General features: G+C 32.6%; 1 protein-coding gene and 2 non-coding genes across 3 annotated transcripts in view; 2 read left to right on the forward strand and 1 right to left on the reverse strand.

The window, feature by feature from the left end:
• The window catches only part of LOC146537894 (tRNA dimethylallyltransferase), a 184,356-nt gene that overhangs the window by 93,119 nt on the left and 71,931 nt on the right, over positions 1-19,306 (forward strand). The window lies entirely within an intron of this gene.
• Positions 5,831-5,903, forward strand: TRNAR-ACG (transfer RNA arginine (anticodon ACG)). Its single transcript has one exon. It is a non-coding gene; the product is annotated as a tRNA-Arg (tRNA).
• On the reverse strand, positions 9,918-9,991 carry TRNAT-AGU (transfer RNA threonine (anticodon AGU)). Its single transcript has one exon. It is a non-coding gene; the product is annotated as a tRNA-Thr (tRNA).

Here is a 19,306-nt window from a genome sequence, read left to right on the forward strand (position 1 = left end):
TAGGCCTTCGTGGTGTGGGAAAGAGTTGACTGGAAAAGCAATGGTTGTGGATTCGATACCACTCGTTGGAATATTAAATAGTAAATTTCCTCGAGTAGGAATCGAACCCACAACCTGTGAAGTTTACTGTCGCAAAGCTAGACTGGAAGACATTGAGCTACTTAAATTAAAATATGACTAGAGTACACAAGCTATCTTTAAATAATTGATAAATTTGACCTACATCCTAAGAAAATAGATAAATTGCTACTTACTTGGTTCATGTGTTATTACATATAAACATGTCGTTTGGTGATAAGATGATACTTCCGTGATTGAAATCGTTTATTGAAGACATTATTTTTTCTCTCTTTTCTCTCTTTCCTTGATAGATAATAATTTTGATCCTAACTTTCCACCCAATCAAGGACAGACTGTGATTCTCACTCGACTATTCGATTGTCACTCGAATAAATGCATTATTTAATATTTTGATTTCCTCGCTATGGTAAAGAGGCAAAGCGTGGTGTTGATTTCCGCCACTCAACACGCAATGCTTCACAAATTGGGGAAAAGAAGAGTCTTAATGGAAACGGATTAAATCTTAACATTAGATTCCCAGGATCTCTCTGCCTACCCTAAGATACAGCGTGACACTAGAAAAACATCGCTTTATATCTTTAGACTTTAGAAACACCAGATTAAAACTAATAATTACGACAGCATGTTTTACTACAGGTACAACAAGTAGTAAAACATTTTTCATTAAATACAAAGTTAAACATGATTAACTTTATTGTGAATAAAATTGAACTAATTTGTGATATACGTCGGCTACATATATTATTCGCTTATCTATTGTTCCTGGAAAGCAACTTTCTTCTTGATTATTTTTCCAGCTTCACGCTGTATTCCATACCGCTGGGTAGGCGAGAAAACATAGTGTCAAGACATTCTGTTCTTCCCTTTCCGTCCGAATTTGAGAAATTAGATGTTTAATACCGGAATCCAATATTGGGGTCTATCTTAACAAAGCGGGGAAATGGAAATAATTTAATCTTGATTGAATTCACAACAATCGCATTTAGATTCAGACGCTGAACCACTGCGCCGTGACGGCCGATTTTCCTTTATAAACAACAATAAAAAACCAGTTAAGTTCGAGTCGGATTCGATCACCGAGACTTCTATACTAATTTCAGGATTGTAGGTTAATGGGAAGTACAACTTAGATTTTAGTTATTTTATATGAAATAAGCAACAAATTAGTTATTTCTGAATATAAAATGATTTATAATGAAATGAAATACGTATAAACTTTCGGTTATCTATTTTTTTTTCTTTATTTACATTGTAAATTCTCACTTTGTGCCAAATTTCGTAACTGTAGATTTAAAGAACAGCAAAATTCGATACATGTATGCTCGTTTCTTTTGATTGCGTTCACTTAGAATCTTCATTTTTTTTGTGCTAATTTCAGCGTAATACTTCCACACAATCTATACTAATATAATAAAGCGGAAGAGTTTGTTTGTTTGTTTGTTTGTTTGTTTGTTTGAACGCTAAGATCTCTGGATCTACTGGTCCGATTTTTATTGTTTTTGTTTTGTATGAAAGCTGCATTCTTCAGAAGTGCTATAGGCTATATAACATTACATTACACATATATACTAATATATTTTAAAGTACATTCTAATTTGACATGCAATTTATTCTGCCATGTTAATAACAACCGTCGTTGCTACGCGACCGCTACCGCGACGTTTTGATATTCATCCTTATGAAAATAAATATAATAGTCACTTTTAGCATTTTATCTAGATTGAAATTATAGTTTACTGTATAACATACTAATAAATAATTAAGGAGATGTCACTGATTCCAAATGACCTAGCCACCTAGCGGGCGGCACAGTATGACCGACGCGAACGGGTAGATGACGTTGACGGTTTTATAAATTTTCATACAATTTCGAACTTTATTTGTTGTTTATAATTAATTTAAAATACACTTTGATTCTCTTCTTATTTTATTTGATATTTTCCGCTAAAATTATCCTACTTAATAGAGAGAAATGTTTAGTTACTTCGTAGAGTCGATATCTATGTACGCACGTACGGAAAACTTTAGGTACTTTTTCTAATATTAAGAATACCTATCCTTTAGTTACTTTTAATCCTTTTGTTAGTTCATTTCAATAACTCAGATATTTTTTTCTAATAATGTGCATCTACTTATTATTCTTTTTGATTATTTGAGCTTATATTTTCTTAGTAATTCTATTGAGAATTGAAAATAATTTCATGAATATATTTAATAAATATTCTTATAGTTGAAGCAGGCGTAGCCGCGTCCGGGTCCACTAGTCTCTAGATAAAAGGTCTAGACAAACTGACAACAAAGTGATCCTAGGGTTCCGTTTTTACCTTTCGAGGTAGGGAACCCTAATAATGAGTAAAATACTGCTATTTACATGTATTTATCATTGCATGCACCTAACAGTCGTGCCGCTTAGAACGCACACGGCCGCACGCGACAAAACGTTTAATCGAATATGCAAAGGCGTTTTTTTTATTCGTTGGGTGCTATGTGTAAACAGTGGGTATTTGATTGGCTATGAATAAATATTTTGATTCTCGTCCCTTTTCTTGAGACCCTTTTTGTGTTTAGGCTTTCCGTCTATACAAGTATTGAAGTTTAGTAGATATTTGCTATATACAATATAAAAATTAAACATTGTAAATACGACTTTTGTAGGTTCTATTCTCACTTATGGGAAATAAGTATTGTCATTATCTTTTCGCTCTATTAATAGCAGTATTTCGAAAATTTTGTACTTCAAAATACAAAAAAAATATTTTTGCTTTCTAATATTCTTTTTAAGTGCCTTCTATCCATTTCAGTTAAAAATACTAAATGTATAGACAAAATATTTTTACTGTTTTATTATATATGGAGTTAACCGACTGATAGTATGAATTTTTCAATAACACTCGCGCCATCAAAATATATCCAACGAAATTATTAAATTATTAAATATTCAATATACAAATATTTAATGAAAATATTTAATGTTTAATTTCCACGAGCGGGAATCAAACCCACAATCTGGCTTAATGATTGGGCCCTTGTGCCTCGAATGGCATATACAGGTGATGAGAAAAAAAAAAAAAATAGAAATAAAAAAATATAATAATGAACATTTATATCGTAGTTAGTTACACTCCAAAGAATTTTATAATACTTATTAATTTATATATTCGTTAGTTGTTTTACATTTTGGTTTTTTTAATTGTCTTTAATTAAATATTTATAAGGCGCTTGTGATTTACTTTTTTTATACTATTAATTTGTCTAAGTTAAAATTACTTTATTCGTCATATTATGTTAGTTAAATATGTATATACTAGCAGACGCGCGCAGCTTCGCTTACTTATTTAGAGGTGAATTCTAATAAACCACGAAACATGTGTTCAATGAAATATTTTTAAGAGTCTAAATTTAAAAGTTTATTAAAATCGGTGGCGGTTTAAAGATTTCTCCATACAAACTTTCAACCCCTTATTTGCACCCTTAGGGGGTGAATTCTAGAAAACGATGAAATACGTGTTCAATTAAATACGTTTAAAAATCTAAATTTAAAATTTTATAAAAATCGGTGCCGATTTAATTCTTTATCCATACACACTTTCATCCCCTATTTCACCCCTTTAAGGTAAAAATTTTTCAAAATCCCTTCTTAGTGGATGTCCAGATTACGAAAGTAAACATCTCTCCAAATTTTACGTTTCTACCATCAGCGGTTACGGCTGTGCGTGCGTCTTACCTCAGTCAGTGAGGACAAGTCCTTTTATATGGTTAAACATCTTTTTTTTTCTCGCTTCACGCGTTATCCCGCATATACTAGGATAAGCAGAGGAAATATAGTGTTAAGACACTCCATTCCCCTCTTTACATTTTTCCATTTGTCGAGACGTCGCGTTTTAAGTGGCGGAACTCATCACTGCGCTGTCTTGTTACCTTTAAAATAATTTATTCCCCCAAATTGGATTCGAATCCCACAATCGTCGCGTTAAACTCATTTGATCTTTTGTGGTGAAATGAAATATGAGTTTTCCAATGCGAGAAAATTACCATTAAGTAAATCACTCCCTAAATTGCGAATCGAACCTATAAACATCGGGCTTATAGTCAGACGCTGTATCAGAAGGTCTTTAATTAAAACTGTAACAATAATAATATGAAGGTCTTTAAATAACTTTAATTAAAAATGTATATAAATCTTATTTATGCAATGGTATTACAAAAAAAACTTTTGCATTTTATTGTTAAAAAACTTATGAAAAATTTCACAAAAAATGTCACATGCGTAAATGTTTGTTTATGTAAATAAAGTGCCGTGGGACAAACGGCGTTATACTTATTTATTTTGCAGTTAAATCTAATGTTAATGAGCTAATTTCGTAATCAAAATATTTTATTTAATTTATGAAATACATTATGCCATAAATACATTTAAAATATTTATATTAAAATACATATCAGTAACTAGAACTTTCACTTCTTGATACCTACCATTCAAACGCTATAGTTGATAATAAGCTCAGTTTTTAAACTTAAGTTTGCGGGCATATGCACAGATTTTGTTTGAAATGAATAAACAAGTAAAGCAGTGAGTTACAGTCAGATTATAAAAAATATGTATAATAAGTACTTTTAATTTAACAGCTTCACGGTGTATTCCGCATGTTAGGCAGGGTAGGCAGAGAGAGCTTAGTGTTAAGACACTCCGCTCCTCACTTTTCGCTGAATAAGTATTTTTATAGTATGCTTTACTTGTAGCCCATTAAAATAAAAGTAATCGTTTGACTGTTGGTACTTGTCTTTTCCACGGTACCTAGGCTTATTATAAAAAAAACCAAAGTCAATATATTAATAATTAAATATTTTCCCTAAAAATGTTATTTGTAGATGGTCATCGAGCACATGATGTGTAACGTTTATAATTAAATTAGGGCCATAGGTAATTGGACGGTTCTCACCGTTTCATAGAAACAGGGCATTTCAAACTTTTGCGTCTAAGTACGAAAAATAATTCAAATGTAAATATTGGTGTGGAATGGCGTGTGTGTGTGTAGTAAGACCTTAAGTAAAAACTTAATCTAACTCTATAATTCGTAGAAAAATAATTATTTAAACCTACCTCAAATACTGAAAATGAACTAAATTCTAGTAATAATTTAATTTTCTAAAACATATTTTCCAAAGCGACCCCTATATTAGCCATATCTGATTCACCTAAGCTAGCAGCGGTCACGCTCACCGCACTGAATAGATTGACTTGTTGATACTAACTGAGACTTCACTCATATTTGGGCAAGTCTCGCCTATTGATGTTCCGCAGTGTGACCACCGTTGATTTGTCGCCAGTGAAATTACTGAGGTAAGTTTAGCCTCTAATTGGGTCCTCAGCACGAAACGACCGCTACTCGGAGGCTATAACGAGTCGGGCACAATTAAGAGACAGTTATAGTTCACAAGGTAAATGTTTCCGGTGTGAAAGTTTAGTTTGACAATTTGTGGGTATTGTCGTTAAGGTTACTGTGAATTGATTTTCTCTCGACTGGGAATCGAACTCAACCCATCGCGTTTTGCACGCTCCGCCACTGCGTCACGACGGCTTTTACTATGCATTTACGGATGGACTATAATTATGATATGAAAAATTTTCTTATCACTTCATATCTGTAACAAACAGCACCGACTTACATAGTTTTAAATAAACATATTCTAAAAATAAATACAACTCAATCTACAAGGAATATTTGCTCTCGCTACACATCTCGATAGTGGCCCTGTGGCGCAACGGATAACGCGTCTGACTACGGATCAGAAGATTCCAGGTTCGAATCCTGGCAGGGTCGAGTTATCTTTTTTATTTTTCATAATATAACGTATTTTTTTAAATTATTATTTGTACTTATTTAGAAAATTGTTCTGTTTGTGTTATTTTTATAGCCAAAAAATGTGGAAAGAAAAACTTAATTTTCTTAATTTCCATTTCTAGCTTGATGTGACTAACTGCGACGTTAGGCTACACAACCTAATCTGAGAAAATGAAATTATCAGTAAACTATATCTGTTTTTTTCTAAAAGCGGAAAAAGTTGTTAATTATTTTCAATTAATAAAAATCAAACGATGCGTGCACTTTACTGTTGAGAACAAGCAGTGTTATTATTATCTAATATTCAACCTTCAATCAAAAAAGTCTAAAACACATATTATGTAAATATGAACCGACTACACCCCAATTAAAGTGTTTGTTTAATTGATTTTTATTAGAAAAGGAAATGTTAGAGCAAAGCCCATGTTTTGAAATAATTAACAATTTAAATGAGTGCATCCATATGCAATGCAGTTATGATAAACGGCGCACTAAAAAAGTGCTATTAATATTGTTTTAAAATAGTGGAAGTATGTTTCAGCTTAGGTAATTTTACTAATATTTTATGATTTTTGTATTTAAACTTTATGCTTGGGGTAGGGTTTGCAAAAAAAATTATGGTATTGTTACATCGATTCGGTTAGTTTGGGTCGGGCCGGGTCGGTAAATATGATGGTGGCGGGTTCAATTCCTACTCGAGGGAGTTAAGTTCCACCATTCAACAAGTAATGTCTCCAAATCTGGGCAATAATTAAGGATGCCGTTACCACTAGGTTCCCTATTCCTACCAGCTATATCCAGAATGCAGCGTGACTGACTACATAGAATATTTTAAAAGCTGATTGAAACTACATAAGAAATATTTCAAGTATCATTATTACCAGCTAACTAGACCATAGCATACCTGTACAAAAATAATAAGGTAGGATAGATAATAGTAGGTAGGTAAGAGGGTAGGCACCTAATTAAAAAAGTTCTCAGGGTAACTTTGAATATTCTTAGGGATAAAACTCATATCCGCCAAAGAAATAAATATTAAAACGAAATATCATATTAATTTATGTTAACGTAGAACTAAACCGACGAAAGCTCACAAAGCGTGTTTAATAAGACAATTTTTTGGTCGACTGACATTGTGGTACTATGATAGTAGCTAGCAGTTACAGGTGGAGGAGTCAGTCGGCTTGAACTTTACAATCTATTTAGATTTTATACAATGATAATATGTTTATCAAACGGTTATTAAAATTGGGCTTTAATTTTTTTTTGGAAACAGATAAAAAATTGGTAAGTTCGTTGGTTATCGTTTTTTATAAAGCTTTTTTTTTTTATTATTTAAGCACGATAGATATGTATTTCATCAAAGTCGACACAAAATAACTAAATTTGATCGATACGTAAAGAACTGAGTGTTAGCTCTCTTTCTCTCCTACCGCGCCACGACTAGCCTGGATCTACTTTTATATATATAAGCATGGTGGATTAAATAACTTAATATCAAGACAATAATTAGAGATCGAGCGAGAATCGAATACATACCCGTTGCATTTACAATCAGACACTGAGCCACTCCGCAACGATAGCCTCAGGACCTTTCTTAAGGGCATAGCACAATAGTAGTTGTAGCTATAATAGCAGAGATGATGTGATTAGAAACATTAAATTTAATGTAGCCGCGGCTATAGATAAAACAAACTAGGTATTTACGATTGTACCGATACATATCTAAAGTACTAGTAAACTTGCATAGGTACCTCTTGTGCTCTAAATTGTATTTTATTTTATAATAAATTGTGGTTCACCTGCTTTCTAGGTAGAAAACTGAATTTAACTATTATTTATTAAATTTAAGTTTTACTTGATGAGTAGCGGAAGGCCCCGTTTTTAATTGAACGAACATATTAATAAATAATACTTAATTTTTACGAGTAGGAATCCAATCAAAAACCGTAGCTGTATCCCGCATAATGCAGGATAGGCAAAGGGAATTTTTAAATCTCCTGTTAAGACACTCCGTTCCCATTAAGACGCTCTCCACTTTCCGCCGAAATTTGGAGGTTCAGCGCACTTCCCCCTGCACTGCAATGTTATGCACATTTTGTTTAAAATAAATCATGTAAAAATTGTAATAACTCATAATAATATAATAAAATACACAAAATTGATATAATTTAACAAAAACATATAATTTACTAGGTTTTCTTATTACAATATGTTAATAATCATTTAATTAACAATTTAAATTCATACTACACTTATGCCGACATGAAATAAAATAATTATAATTGTTTAATATTAAATTAATAAATTAAATATTAATTACAATTTTAGTATTTATAGCAATTAATACTAATTAAAAACAATTTCAATTTATGTATACTTATATCTTCAAATTTACATAAAAACATACATACGTAGTGTACGTTATGAGTTTATATACAAAAAAATGAATCAGTTAATATAAAGTGTAAAAGGCTCAGCTCAGTGGCAGAAAGCTACACTTAGTAGAATATTTGTCTGTTTGTTCACAAATATGCAAAAACTACTGAACTCTATTCGGTGATTGTACTTGTACTTTATTAAGTACATTGAATTTTTAAAAGCCTAGTTCAAAATCAAAACTAACATAACCACTAGATATTTTGATGAGACGACAAGGCGCGGCGTTGAGTTTCCCCACTTAAAATCGTGCATCGCTAATAGGTCCTTGCGTGGGGAACGGAAGACGATTGACATCCTGACGATTGACATCCAGGTTCTCTTTGTCTAGTTTATTTGGAATAGGATAAAGCACAAAAATAAAAACAAGCCTTGTAAGTAAAGTAATTTTAGCAATAAAGTTATTAATCGGTGCAATTTAGCTTAATTGACTAAACCGACGAAATAAAGTAATATATGCATATAAAAATACTATTAATATTTAGGATACTATATAAATCTACATATTATATGTTTTAATTATATAAGGTACATATGTATGATAATTTAAAATGAATATATGAATAATTATATAACTATTGTACTTATAATAATTATAGAAATATATTATTACATTACATTAAATATATACAATTAAGCTGGAAATACATGTACATTTTTTTATATTTGTTTAGCTTTACGCGGTATCCCGCACATAGTAGGGTAGCCAGAAGGAACGAGTGGAGAGAGCAGAACGGAGAGAGCAGAACTCAACGCCGCGCTATTAAATCTTCTCAAGGAGCTCTGTAAAGTTGCCCACACCGACTGTTAATCCTATAGTAAATTCTATAAAACAATAGTAACTCGAAATTCCTACAGGGACGAAAAGATCAGGATTTTCCGTTTTAAATCTTAAAATCCACGCAAGCAAAATCGCGGGCGATGACTTACACCTAAAAATAGGACCGCATGAATAAACTTTGCCATTCAAAATGAAGGGGCTACTAGAATTCACGAAGTATACGAAACACAATGGGGAAGGTAGAGTCGAATATGACTCACTTTGATTTATATTCGTCTAAATATAATGCTTAATAAATAAATAGTTTTTTGTATGCAAAAACTTTGTTTTGTTCATAACAATAACTTTATAGAACATTGAAAAAATTGTTGGGGCCAGTCGTGGCGCAGGGCCGTTTGATTGTAAATATATTTATATTTTTTACTTCGTCGCTCTGGTAACGAGGCCAAGTGCGGCGTTGAGATCCGCAACTCTACTGGCGAAGTATGAGCATTCGGCGGATAGTGGAGAACGAAAGTGTTAACACTCTCTGCTATGTACGAGATACAGCGTCAAGCTTAAAGTTTAGCTGCTAAACGAAGTACGAAATATGGATAGTAAAAAAAACAGCACTTAAAACTCTTTCCAGTCATTTGATAAAAATATAATTACCGAATAACAAAGCTTATTTAAATTAACAAAATGTAAATAAATGAATAGAAAATAAAAAAAATATTAAAATAACAAATATTAAAAACAAAAAATACTAAAAGAATACAAAATGTGAAAGAAATAGGCCCCGGCGAGATTCGAACTCGCGATCTCCTGTTTACTAGACAGGCGCTTTAACCAACTAAGCCACGGCGCCGATGTAAGAAGCTGCGAAATAACCGTCTCGTATCTACAGAAGGGTTATCTTATCACCCTTATATGATAATACATGTTTTTTTACTTATGTATTGAATTTACAAGCAAAAATATTATTTTCATATTGTAATATAATGCTATTTTAATTGTTATAAACTATATGATTGTAGATTTTATTGAAAGTCGCGGTTAATTCGCAAGAGACGCCATTCTAAATTTTGCGCTCATTCGGAACATACCGTTCCGAAAGTTAAAATATATGTATTTATATGTATATTTTTATGGTATTTGGACGATTTTCAATTATCCAAATGAAAGATATGTGGGTATCTTTACATAGTATCTATAAAAGAAAGACGTTTTCCGCTGTCCCAATGTCCCTATATATGCTTACATCTTTAAACCTACGCTATGGATTTTGATGAGGTTTATATAATAGATAGTAATTCATGAGGAAGGTTCCCTTATATAGTAAAAATACTCTTATTTTTGATGTTTCTAATGTAATGTCGTTCATAATTACATTTTTTTAAGATTTATCAAAATAAATATATTAAATATTGTATCTTTTATAGACAACCAACAATATTAATTTCCTCGAGTGGGGATCGAACCCGTTTCGTAACAAGTCGCGTTTACACTCACACTTTGTGCCCCCACGTGACGACTGGCCTCATAATTAAATATTGATGTCCACAAATGTCATAATGTCCTAACATTTACGCGTCGTCGACGTTGACCAAGGTTATTAAAATGTATGGGAGACGAGTAAAATTTCAATGATGGCAACTTGTAAGGCCGTTTGAATATTAATGTGACAAAATACTATTATCTTTATCATACGAATAGAATATGAATGTTATAATAATTAACTCAAAAGGCAAAAGCCGTGATGTACTGACTGCTTGGTCCTTCAGTTATGATTAAGTAGTGTAGGCAGTATCATATATATCTATATTTTTTTACGTTTTATCCCTTAGCGGGATAGTCAAGGAGAACGGAGCACCAATCGTTGCCGTCTCTTTTTACGGTATCGCCTCATCTAGGGTTCTCATCCTTTTCATGGATGGCTTTTCCGGTGTCCTCCTGCTGTTGGTGACCTTCCTCTAGTATTGTCGATACTGTATTCTTGAAGGATAACCAATGTCTCCCCCTACCTTTTACTTACTAAGTTATTACAATCTATACTAATATAATAAAGCGGAAGAGTTTGTTTGTTTGTTTGTTTGAACGCTAAGATCTCTGGATCTACTGGTCCGATTTTCATTGTTTTTGTTTTGTATGAAAGCTGCATTCTTCAGAAGTGCTATAGGCTATATAACATTACATTACACATATATACTAATATATTTTAAAGTACATTCTAATTTGACATGCAATTTATTCTGCCATGTTAATAACAACCGTCGCGTCGCTACGCAACCGTTACCGCGACATTTTGATATTCATCCTTATGAAAATAAATATAATAGTCACTATTAACATTTTATCTAGATTGAAATTATAGTTTACTGTATAGCATTCTAATAAATAATTAAGGAGATGTCACTGATTCGCAATGACCTAGCCTTCGGGCGGCATAGTATGAGTATGACCGACGCGAACGGGCAGATGGTTTTATAAATTTTCATACATTTTCGAATTCGAACTATTGTAAATGTTTATGTAATTATTTGCTGATTATAATTAATTTAAGCTACACTTTGGTTCTCTTCTTATTTTATTTGATATTGCCCGCTAAAATTATCCTACTTAATAGAGAGAAATGTTTAGTTATTTCGTAGAGTCGATATCTATGTACGCACGTACGGAAAACTTTAGGTACTTTTTCTAATATTAAAAATACCTATCCTTTAGTTACTTTTAATCCTTTTGTTGGTTCATTTCAATAACTCAGATGTTTTTTTCTAATAATGTGTATCTATTTATTATTCTTTTTGATTATTTAAATTTATATTTTCTTAAAAATTAAATTTATATTTATTCTATTGAAAATTGAAAATAATTTCATGAATATATTTAATAAATATTCTTATAGTTGAAGCAGGCGTAGCCGCGTCCGGGTCCACTAGTAATATATAAAGCTTAGGTTCTTGTGTATGTATTTGGTGCAATGATCTAGGAATATTAAACAAAATAACACCATTAAAAAAAGTTAATTATATTATAATTAATAATAAATATATTAATAAACAATAATTAAATGATCATCCTATCGCTACAAAGCCGTCGCAGCGTGAGAGCACACGTCGTTAATTGTCCACGTTCACGATTTACAAACAAACAATGAGAATTTATACCATACATATTAATTATTAAAGTATGGTTTAAGGGATATAATACTGTTTCTCTTTTAGAGGTAACAAGACAAAGCGCGACGTTGAGTTCCGCTATTTAACCTGCAATATCTCGACAATTGATTAAAAAATAGGAAAAAATAGGAGAAAATTGTCTTATTTTTATATATTTTTTTTTCATATCTCTGGAAATTTTAACTTTATATATCTATTACTTTCGTAGTTGCGTTGCATGTCAGACATTGAGCAACGAAAGGATTTTACTCATATATAAACAAATTAATATAATATATTTGTACGTAATATGTATGCAAGTATTTTTAGAACCTGTTAATGTCTTTTTAAACATAACATTATATGTTTGTTTTTCGACATATTTATTATAATAGCTACAACATTTACGTTTAATACTGACAAATTTACGAAATAACCCCATTTAGAATTTAAATTATTAATATTACTCCATCCATGACGGGGCTAGGACAAGAATTTGATTTATTGTTTATTATTAGTTGCCACGGCTGGAAATGAAGAAATCAAAATCAAATCAGCTTCACGGTATACCTGCACACAGCAGGGTAGCCAGAGGGAACCTAATGTTAAAACACTCCATTCCCCACTTTTCATCGAATTTTGAGGGCATTGCATGTTTGAGTGGCGGAACTCATCGCCGCGATTTGTTTTGTCACCAGAGCGATAATGAAAATATAAATTGAAATATTTTTTTATTAAAACTGAAGAAATATTATTTTGAAACATTAATGTACTTTTAGCCAGCAACGTTTAAGTAAAATCATCAGGTTCACCAGAGAGAATCAATGATTCCAAATTTTAAGATTCAGTAATAGGGCATGTCAGGACCTCGATTTTACGTTCCTAAAACTAGCTTTATCGTGCTATATTATTGTATCATCACCTAATCTAAATAACATCACGTAGGGGATTTGCATGTGCTTTGCATCTACACCACAGCGAAGAAATGGGAAACCACGAGTGGGAATCGAACCCATAACATATGACGTTCAAAGTCACACGTCTCCAGTTATAATTTTCATGATGATAAAAGTAGCGGATGAAACTAAGCTTTCTAAAACTTAATTGGGCATGGACGAGAAGTGGAGAATGGAGTGTCTCAACACTATTTGACATCACCCTGCTATAATATGCAAAAGTATTAACGGTAATATAAAAAAATATATAAACATCACGACTGACCTAATAGTATAGCGGCGACGTCGCGAATTCCGTGGGATTAGTCGCGCCTAGCAACAGTAAGGCTAAGCATCCACTGAACAAAGCGATACTGTGGCATGTGGGAGATTAAAATTATATTTTTATAGGTTTAAAATTTAACTTATATTTAAAATTTTACTTACATATTAAATAATAAATTAATTATAGATGGCTTTTGTTGCCAAAGGTAAAAAAGGCCAGGACTAATGTCAGGCAGAAGAAGAGGTAGACTTTCTATTTTATTTATTTCGTGTTAACTATGTAATATATAAAACTCTTCAGTTAGTAAGTGACTAACAAACAACGCACAGTTGGAACTACACGGCGTAGAACGCTGAAATTTGGCATGTAGGAATTATATGTATATGATAGAAAATTTCTTCGAGACTATTAAAAAACGGAAATTCTCAATTTACGTTTATAAAGTAATTTATATAAACGCAAACGAAGTTTAGGCGAAAATTAATAAGTTATATAATTTAGATTTTTTTTATTATAGTACGATATTTTTTTTTGCATGGTTTCCGGTTTCATAATAAAATACCTAATATTAGTACGTTAGTTTTAAAAATGGAGTCAATGTCTTTTTACAAATTTTATTTGTATTACCCGTATTTACACAGATTTTCATAATGTATGAAATGTTGAGTAAATATGCTTATTCCGTATGCCTAAAATACTTATTTTAGGCATATGGAATAATACATACTTTTTTCTAGAACATGAACATCTTTACTAATATAATAAGGCTGAAAAGTTTGTTGACTCGAGCGCACTAATCTCAGAAATTATTTGTTCTAATTGTAACTTTCTTTTTGTATTGGATAGGCCGTTCCAATTAGGCTCTATTACATCCCACCAATCCTTTCGATGTAATCCACATCCTTAGGCACTGCATTTGTATTATAAGTTATTTTATTTGATTATGGGAAAGAAAAAATTGGGTAAATACAAATTCGGCTAAAAATAAGAAAAAACTTACTATATAACTGGATTATTTTATGCCTACCCAGAATTGGGAATGAAAACGTTATACTATAAAAATATGCATATTAACGAAATAGATTCCCAACTAGGAAATCTTTATAATTATATCTATTTAAAAACAAAGACCCATTACAGTGGAAGAGCGTCTAAGTTTCAACGCTCTAGTTGTATGTCTGATTTCCAAGCCACCCAGCAAGGGTCTGCCTTCTAACTAAGATTGAGTTGGAACTTCCCTTTGCACGGTGTTCAGCATCTGCAGTGGTTAGTCCATTCGCTCTCATGTCCTGCATCATAACATCCAGCTATTACTCTCTTAGGCGTCCGGGGGGTCTAATTCAAGGAACAGACGCAACGTTGTACCCTACGTCATGAACTCCAAGACTACTTCGAATGAATGTTGCCGAGTGTGCCGAGATAGTGCTGGCCAGCATTCGCTGCCATGTAAAAGAACCGATCGGGGGGTACCCTTGAGCTTGGGCAGTATTCTGGGATCGCAGACCACACTAGTCCGTCATTTGACCTAGACAGAGCTGATCCAGGCTTGGACATCAACAGTGGACAATAGAAAATACACGTGGAAATATAAGTTTATTGACCCAACTAACACAATAGTTGCTATTTACTTACGAAATAATAATATCTTTCATTAGATATTAAAATGATGTGTAGCGCCGTTATTTACTTACTCCGTTAAAGTATGCCTATATAAAACACCTGACCTAACATAAATTTTCGTTTAAATTGTTTTTTTTTTTTCAACAAAACGACAATGACAAATTGGACCTTATTTTCGTTGTAAAAAAGAAATGTTAAGCCTCAGTTCCCATAGCAACTAATGAATATCTAATTTTAATTGAGGTCAGTGTTGAATACATTTGAACAATAAATAGTAGTATAATGTGTTCCTTGCAAACTTCTCGGTGTTGAAATTTATTAATAGATAGTCTGTTAATTTGGGTTAAGGATTTTCAATTTTTATTTTATTGATAGTCGAAGGCGTGGTGTGTGAATGTAAACGTGATGGGTTTGGGTTTAATCTCCATTTGGAATTCATTTAAATTATTTAAGTTTTTCCGCTCTGGTAGGCGCGACGTTGAGTTTCGCCAATGGAGTCTGCCAATTTGAAATGAAACAATCTTCTTCTTCAGATTGTATGTCCGCTGACTAGATGTATAGCATAAACGAACTACGAAGAAAGAACCTAAACTAAAATTTAGATGCCGAACCTACCATTAACCATTTTTTTATGCTCTACCTTTAAATAAAGATAGAACTCATAACCATCGCGTATATAGTCAGACATTTTCCACTGAGCCGCAGTGCAGTATGAGCATTACCGTATGTAAACTATTAGTAACCTGTTTGAAGCCGCGGCCCCTGGTTGAAGGTCTATGATTACTGGCGTCTAGGCCATCTTGGATTTACATGAAAAATTTGAATATCTAAACAAATGGTATGTCGGGCATTGAAATATATGAAATATGAGCAAAATGATGAAGTAACTAGCAAAAAACGAAGTGGAAACTTACGTTTTATTAAAAGTAAAAATAATTTCGTATTCTCTATTTTTCTTAATTCATGCTGTAGCAGCCTGTATAAAACAGGGTAGGCAGAAGAAATCTAGTGTTTCACTCAGTTTTTCACTTTAAGAGTGGCGGAACTCAACACTCTTTGTCTTGTTACATTACAAGTATAATATTACTTTTTGCTTACTTTATACGAAGACATGGCTTAAATGGTTTTCGCTTTTACATTGAATTGCTATTAGCGCTTAACTGATAGTGAACATACTTTAGAAGTACCTGTGGACTTCGACCTTTATATACAAAAAGGTTAAAAACTGTAAAGTAAAGAATTACCTCCCTAGCTCTACAACTTTTTTTAGATTCACCATGTATCACATACCAACATAGCAGGACAAGCAGACCATTAAGGCACCTCAGTACCTCACTTCCCCTTAAATTCTAGAGGCATTGCCTGTTGCAGAACTCGACTCCGCGCTTTGTCTCGTTACCAGAGGGAAAAAAATTATATATTTAATATTTAATTTTTTCGAATGGGAAATGAACCCTTGTACCCCTGCGCTATAGGATTGGCCTCATTAATTTAACGTATAATCTATTCTTTTTTTTTAAATATTTCTTATATTTGAAAAAAGTACTTCCGCGCATCTTAAAAAAGTACTTCTCTTAAAAAATCTCAAAAGTACTTCTCTTTATAAGGTATAACTAAAAAAGGGTACAATATTTTTATATACATATAATTTTTTTTTATTATATATATATCATACATATCATGAGTAAAATCCTACCCAGTAGGTTATCATAGCCAAGTTAGAAGGTCAAGGAGGCGAAATTCCAAATGAACGTTTTATACATACCTATTCTTGTCACCCGCACAATTTTTATAATATGTAAGAAAGAGACAGATGTGGGTGTTCCGAAAAACCATTTAGGGAAATCCAATGACATAGCCAAAAGTGACAGTTTTAGGTTTTATATTTATAAACTTCCTTGAGTTGTTAGGATTAGAATTTTAGTTTGTCTACTTTTGTAATTTGTACTCGTAGACCTATAATCCTGAAATTGACACGGAATTCTCGGCGGGACCTCAAGCACCATCTCATGATTTTTTTTTCTTCAATGCACCCAGTGTCCTAACCGGGACACATTCTCAATGCCTAAGCCCAACTCTAAAGACACGGCATATTTATAGACGTAGATTTGACACTCAGAGAAGGAACTGCTCTAGAACCATTTCCCTTCTGCTCCCACAAGGGCATGAAGACGAATTGCCTGTAAGAACTATTATTAGATCAACAGATTAAAAAAAACATTCTTTTTGTAAATAACCAAAACCAGTTAAATAACTAAAGTATTGTGTACATACAGCCGTATAATATAACAATTTATATACATCGTTTGTACGGTCATAAAAAATAATTAATAATCTTACACTGTGGACAAACAAAAACCAGCCCTAACAAAATATAATATGCTATAAATTTCAATAACACAAATATATAAGTTTTATGAATGAACCGACCGAATAACGGATGTGACATCATAATCGCGTACGCATATTCGCGCTGGGTATTTAATCATGTCTATACTAGGAACTGCCCGCGGCGTTGCGTGTGAATATATGTATTGTAATATTTCAAGGAGGTTCTGTATGAGGTTTCATATAAAGGTGTCTTTTTAAATTAGGTTATTTGTTTTTGTGGAGGTCGTTATGGCACAGTGGGAGAGCGTTTCCACTCGGGGCAGTGAATTATAATTTATTAATATTTAAATTTCTTCACTCTGGTATCAAGGCAAAAAACTTTGTCGGAAAGAGGGGAACGGAGTGTTTTAACACTAGGTTCCCTCTGCCTACCCTGCTATATGCGTGGTACAGCCTGAAGCTAAAAGAAAAATATTGAGGTCGTTATGGCGCCGTGGGACAGCGTCTGACTGTGAACACGATGGTGCCACAACCATTCATTCTCCGCTCTGGTATACATAGCACGACTGATAAGCGCCACTCGACGTACAATATCGGTAAGTAGGGAACAGAGTGTCTTAACACTTCAGTAATGTTCCCTCTACCTTCCCTGCCATGCGGAAAAAGCGTAAAGCTGCTCTTTATAGATAAAATAAAAATAAGTACTTTTTAGGGATCCGTACCTGAAAAGGAAAAAATGAACACTTTGTTGACCGACTGTCTACTCTAGACCATTTATGTCGAGATCACTTGGAAGTATGAAGCTGAAATTATTATCAAATATTCAGAGTAAAATCAATTTTATGTGTCAATGCAATCAAAAAATAGAAATATTTATGTATAATTTTTGGTGTATTTTGTATAAAATTCTGAAAAGTAAAAACATCTAGAACAAAACAACCTGAATTTCTGAATTTAAACTTTACAAAGTGAGATGGTATGATTTCCACTCGGGAAAAACAATTATTTTCATTTCCTCGTTCTGGTAACAAGACAAAACGCGGCGACGAAATGTCTGGAAAATTGAGCGGTGCCTGGGGAACTTAACACTAGGCTCCTTCTACCTAATATAACTCCGCTATCTGCCGGAAACAGCGTGAAGCTAATCAGGAATTTAGTGACCTTTCACAGCGTTACCATGGCAACAGCTACGGTGGCTTAGATAGCGATATCTAACATAGTTTGCCATTCACGCCATATCGTAGTTTGACCTTAATGGTACGTTGACTTGTCCTTAAAATTTGCAACGACTTTAGAATATTTTATGGTTTTTTTTTTTTCAAGCTATCAAAGATCTCCATTTTTATTGGACCGTATGTTAATTCGAAGGTTAGTTAGTCGTCTGTTTATTGTGAATTTTACAAGTTAGAATATATTTAATTAAATAAATGTATAGATATACTGTTTAAACGTCTGTATTATATTTTTTATCTACGGACACAAACAAAGGTTGAAGTGTCTTTGTATGTCTGTTTGTAGCATCATAGCTCCCGAACGGATGAACCGATCTAATTTTCTTTTTCTAAAGGTGACTTATTCGAGAGTGATCTTTGTTCATGAATATGCATTTGTAGATCATCAGCCCCTTTCTAGTTGATGAAATCACAAGTTTTTCTTATTTTAATTTTGTACTTATTATTTTATACTAAAATGATGACTGCTACATTAGATATTTTCCATACAAACAATCTTCCGAAGTCTGTCTTATACAAAACATGAATTATCGATATAAAAATAAATATTCAAATAGCTTAAAGCAAAGCCAGGAGTCAAACTAAACTCCAAAATTCAGCAATACGTCTCACATATGCAAA

The sequence above is a fragment of the Heliconius melpomene genome, chromosome 7 (genome assembly GCF_056956725.1).
Source record: "Heliconius melpomene rosina isolate 202511_hmr_F chromosome 7, ASM5695672v1, whole genome shotgun sequence".
NCBI lineage: Eukaryota > Metazoa > Arthropoda > Insecta > Lepidoptera > Nymphalidae > Heliconius > Heliconius melpomene.